General features: G+C 44.4%; 1 protein-coding gene across 1 annotated transcript in view; it reads left to right on the top strand.

Annotated features, from left to right (window-relative positions):
* Positions 1-5,946, top strand: part of LOC113203783 (tenascin-like) — a gene marked incomplete in the record, with an annotated part of 91,192 nt that overhangs the window by 1,483 nt on the left and 83,763 nt on the right.

Raw genomic sequence — 5,946 nt, 5'->3', positions numbered from 1 at the left:
GATTACCAGTGATTACCAGTGATTACCAGTGATTACCAGTGATTACCAGTGATTACCAGTGATTACCAGTGATTACCAAGTCTGTGTACTCCTGATTACCACAGTTGGGCACCCCTCGGTACGAGTAGTATTTTCCCAAACCCTTCAATTCACAGGTCTGCCCCCTTGTCCCCGATCTTCACCTTCAACTGGAACTATGCAGTCTCGGCGTGCACGATTATAGCACAATGGATGGGTCTGCCATGACAGTCAAAAAAATTGCTATTTACTCCTAAAAGATGCTGCTAGTGGTTGACCTGGGGATTTTTCAAATTTAAAGATGGAAGTGTTAAAAACAAATCAGTAGGCACGGAAGTGGACCAAAATAAAAATCACATTTCTTAGTGTTTGAGAAAAATATGATTTTTTTTTTTCAATTAATTCTATTTCGAAATTTGCAAAAGCCCCTGGTCATCCACTAGCGGCATCTTTGAAGAGTAATCGCACACCGAAAAGGACTGCATCGTCCAGTTGAAGGCAAAGATTGGCATGCTCCTGGAGTGTGCGCGCACAGGCGTCAACGGCAAAATTAGCGTTCATCTATGGGCAATTCCAGGAGAAATGGTCAAAAATGTTCGTCCGTCACGCAATTTGTGAGCGACAGAGAGGTGCTACGTTGTTTCTCAACACATACACAGTAAATCAGAGTGTGATACTGACTGCACGTTTTCTGTGATACAGAAATATTGCACGATGTTGTGATGGTCATCGCAGAAAAAGTACAAAATAAAATTCATTGCTTATATTTGTGATGACCATAACTTATTTGAGGGATACTTAGAGGTATCATAGTTTTGTGCAATTTGCATCACATCGTTTTGAGATAAATCCGGAACCATCGCATTATTTAAAAAAAATAAGTACCACTCAAAATTTGTGACAAAAATTCATCACTTCCCCAGGAGCAATAAATCATCGGAATCACACAAGACATTTTATCACACATAAATGCGTGAAAAGTATCACACTTTGAATTCGAGTGACCGTGACAACGTGACGGCCTTCCACAGTTGAATAGTGGCGCGACGGCCGCAATGGCTGAATTCCAGTTTACGATTATACTACTAACTTCTGTTGGCAATGGCGATGGCGCATATAGCAAGCAATGGCATTTCTTTAATTAGTGAACTATTTCGACACAGAAGTATTTTTTTCTCCTGGTAGCGGGAGGTGTGTTGCGCCCATCCATTCTTGATTCAGGCAAAGACTGAACGATTACTTACCCGAACACACATGCATGTCACAGCGTTACGGACGGCTCACCATGATACAATGCTTCTTTTCTTCAGGGAAGTTATAGGCGTAACCTGTGTGATATAAAAATCAATACAAGCCTTTCCACAAGTCTTTCAACGCTGAGGGGTCGTGAAAAGGGGCAGGAGGGGATGACTATAGGAGAAGCAGATCGGATCGCACCAAGGGCGCATTACAGCTGTCGTACGAACACCAAATATAACAGTGCAAAAGTTAGCCTTAAAGAAACAAACTTTGCACAAAGCGGAGTTACCTGCATTATCTGGCTGCGTAGCACGGGGAAAAAAGTTTTAGAAATACAAATTCAGCTGATTGCGGTCTGGACAAAACGTTTCGTGGCCTGACGAGATGTTCTGTGGTCTAACTTTAAAATTCAGGCCCTCAACACAATTCTCAAAAGGCTAAGCTGTAACAGTGGAGATAAGGACACTGGCTATCTGTGCAGTGCACGAAATAAAAAACGTGATTCTATCGCAATTTTTTGCTCAGGGAATATGCAACCACTCTCGTGTCTGCCCTTCTGTACTCACTAAAAAGTTCCGAGCCAAATTCAGAGCGAAAATCGCACTTCGCGAGTGCGAAAGCTCCAGATCACACCAGACGGTGCGAAAGGCGCTGTTTTGCTCATTTGAGTGTGGAAGTTAATCATCAAGTGCGAAGTAACTGAGTGTTCGCACTTCTTGTAGGTGCGAAATTTTTTCACTCGCACGAGGTGCGAACTTTCTTTTTACAGGGGCAAAACAAAAGTGACCGCTTTCGGTCGAAAACTTTGTTTCTAAAATTTTGATTGATCATGTTTTTGGCTGAGCGATTAGCGAAGCCTATTACAACAGTGATGATCAAAAAGTTTCGCGTCTGTCTGTCTATCTGTGTATCTGTTTGTCTGTCATCACGATAATTCAAAAACGAATAGGGTATTCCGCTGCAAGCCAACCGGAATCTAAAGAAGAAAAGCATGACTGCTCGATCTGTTTCCCTCTGCGCGCTCATTGGCTGACAGCCACAGCCACGCCATCTTTGACCAATCAGTGTTCAGGAGGAAGCAGATCGGGTAGTCGTGCTTTTCTTCTTTAGGTTCCGATTGTGTTTCAGCGGAATACCCTATTGAGCTAGCGACCTGTGATTTTCAGGGTCGTTTTGTGTCATAAAAATACAGGTCAAGTTCGAAGAAGAGCATTCTAGCTCAAAAATTGTATTTAAAAAAATCAAAAACCGCAGGTCCCCAAAATGAGGTTTTTTAAAAATATTTTTTTAAATGTTTCCTAAGGGGTAACTCATGAAAGTAGAGCTCTATAGCATAGCCGAAAATTTCATCCGTTTGGCTCTATCTTTAACCATTTAGGCGCCACAGGGAGTTTTTGACCAAAATAAGCGAAAAAATGTACAACCCAGCATGCTTTGTCGAAGTGACGGGAAGTTGACGGGCCAGAGGCCAGAGGCCCGTATCTTTGTGTTGATTTTTGCAATATCCGACTCGGGTGTCAGCGCCGCAGGCCTAGTAGATGTATGCCAGGCGCGTCGCAGTGCAACAGTGTTTCGTGAGATATCCTGTTACGCGAGACGGGGTCTGGCGTACATCTACCTAGTTTACAGTATGTACTGTAAAAAAGCAGCATGTGTTAGTAACAAAATCAATCACATTTTCGTTCTAATTTCCTCGACCCTAAGTGTGTACTTGAATGCAGTACGACCTGCATACATATACATCAGTGGAGGGGGTCCTGTGTACTTGGGAAGTACTTTATACTTCAAAAAGTTTGCAGGAAGTAGTGTGTACTTGACGTACACTAAATCTCTAAATGAATGGATATTTTAGTGTTTACTTTACTAAGTACACTCTACCTCCTGCTTACTTGCCAAGTACACAGGACCTGCAGGTATACCTGCGTTATACTGCATTCAATATAAACTTAGGTTTCTAGAGCACAACGCCGGCCCCCTTCCGATAGAACTCTTAATGAAAACAGGGCAGCTGCTGTGACTCTAAAAGATTCTCTTTGACTCTATATGGAGAACAAATGTTTTTGTTTTAATACAGCCTTCCTTGTTTCAGCAACTTCGTATTAGAAAAATGAGTGATATCTTAGCAACTACAGCGTGTAGTCACGCATTTACCCGTTTCTCTTCAACGTTGCCCACGCCAGTGCTTTCATATGGAGAGAACACACTACATGATAAAATGGCCAGTCCCCACTAGTATCGGCCCCCGCCCTCTTTCCTCCAGTGGGTGTATCTTTCCCACTTGTTGCGGGTCGGCCCCTTGCTCCTATGAGTTGTGTGATATCTGCTTAGTCGAGTTCGGGAAGGCGCAAGAGGAAGAGGGACGCAGTGTCGAGTCATGAAGGCCAGTGGCTTAGACATCATGCGCGGCGTGATGCTGTGGGCGATGTTTGTAACCTCGCCGCTTTTGTCCCCGTCTGAGGGTTTAGGTAGGTTTTTTAGACCGTACGCAAGACTGTATGTACCAAGGAAAAGTCGCCCATCCCACCTAAATCTGCATTTAATTGTAGAGAAAACCCATTGAAAAGGCATGAAGTGTAGTGCGCCAGTACACCTCGTAGGTCACTTCAAAAACAAACAAGCGAGACCCGCTGTTTCGCCAAACCAAGTTGCCAGCTCCACTTCGCTCCGCCGGCAACTCGGTTCAGCAGGGAGTGGGCCTCGCTTTGCCTGCCGGAGGCGTTTGTTACAGGCCTTCGGCCCGTCCCTTCAGACGTGTTCATAGTACTGTATGAGGTTGCATCAGAGAACGGGTCTTCGACCCGTCCTAGTGAGAACTCGGTTCAAACCAACTTACTCCCAGGGACATTTGCTTCACTAAGTAAACAAGGTAGATGTACGTTAGACCACGTCTCGCGTAACAGGCTTCGCGATATATCTCGAACATTTCTTAGTGAAAAACGCCCTCTGGCACGTAAACGGTTAGAGATAGAGCCAAACGGTCAAAATTTTGGTTCTACGGGTTTCACTTTGACGAGTTCATCCTACGAAAGAGTTAATCAAAAATATTTTTCAACATAAATTTTTGGGGCTTTTTGATTTTTGACACGTCAATTTTTAAGTTAGAGGGCTCAAAATCTATACAGTTCTTGCTTTTTATTACACAATGTTACAAGAAAAATTTGAGCCTCCTAGCTCAAACCGTTCTCTTGTTATCGTGCGGACAAACAAACAAACAGACACGAAACTTTTTGATCATCGCTAGAGTAATAGGCTTCGCTGTCGCGCAGCCAATGATGGCCACTTTAAGAGCACGCCCCCCCCCCCCTTTTCCACCAAGTCTGAACTATACGTCACAGCCGTACCAAAAAAATACATGGGTGCAGTAGAGGGTTAAAAAAACATGCCACTGTTCGAAAAGCCGGGAAAATAAAATTTATTTTTTACAGAAAAAATATAGGAAAGAATCAGTTGATTTTGCCCCTTGGTGGCCCCGGCCACACTTATCCCATTGATGGCCACCTCGATGCCCATTCATGGCCACCCTCAAAATTACTGGAATAGACCGTTCCGACAGTGCGCTTGTAGAGAAGAAATGATAAATTCGGGACCGGAACCAGTACCTAAAGTGCGCTTATTTTTGTCATTTGACAGCCCTTATAGAACCGTTTTATACCGAAAGGAGTCTGAAGATCGGGCAGTCCGAATGTCGCCCGCGGTACAGTCCGAAAAGACATCCCGGACTTGCCGAAATTAGTACCGAAAAGGAGTAAAATCAGCAAGATTCCGTCCGGTGCAGTCCGAAGCGCGCTGCCCGGGTGCCTTTCGGACTAGTCCGTGCTCCGGGCTGCCCGAAATATGTCCGGCAGAGAAGCACAAAAAAAAAAAAACGAGCGGGATTCGATCCCCTACCTGCCGGTCTTCTGCTCCTTATACCAACGCTCTTTCCAACTGAGCTAAGCTGACGGCTGAGAGAAGATGCCTCAGGAAGGCCTCTTCAGCCAGGCGCAGCAGTCACTTCGAGGGCGAGCACTGTACAGAACGAACGAATCAGCGCATCGTTTTGCGGTTTTCGGCTAACGCTTTTGCATCACACATACGCTCTGTACAGAGCATGGCGGACGAAATTTTGCAAATTAAAATGCGCCTGTGTTTCATTATTTAAAATATCGGAGTTAAGTTAATATATGATCCAGCATCAGTATACACACACACACACACACACAGTGTACTAACATGCAAATAAAATGTACATCTGTTCTATATAGTTCGAGAGGCGCTTTTAGTACTGAGGAGATACTCGTTGCTCAAGACTTAATGTGTAAAAGTTTAAAGGTGGATTTAGAGTTCCCTAAAAGCGAGCGTGATTCTCACGCAAAGCGTGATTTTCACGCCCGGCGTGATGAAAGTCGATCCCTGATTGGCTGTGGAAAGCTTACTAAGCGTGAAAATCACGCCTCGCGTGAAAATAACGCTTGCGTTTCGTGAACTCTGAATCCACACTAACATATGCATTTCATTTTTGACTAATATAGCTGCTTAGTTTCAATATTTTGTATAAGAAATATAAATGTCTAGAACGTGCTCGGCCAGCCCGAGACCATGCCGTGTCGACAGAAGATGATAGTCGGCTTACTCGGACTTCCTTCGGGCTGTCCGGTTTCTACCGGACTTATTTCGGACTGTCTCCGGGCAGTCCGATTGCGACCGGAC

Source organism: Frankliniella occidentalis, unplaced genomic scaffold (genome assembly GCF_000697945.3).
Source record: "Frankliniella occidentalis isolate FOCC.00 unplaced genomic scaffold, Focc_3.1 Scaffold231, whole genome shotgun sequence".
Classification (NCBI taxonomy): domain Eukaryota; kingdom Metazoa; phylum Arthropoda; class Insecta; order Thysanoptera; family Thripidae; genus Frankliniella; species Frankliniella occidentalis.
Note: the sequence above shows the minus strand (reverse complement) of the source record. Positions and strands in the feature narration are given on the sequence as shown.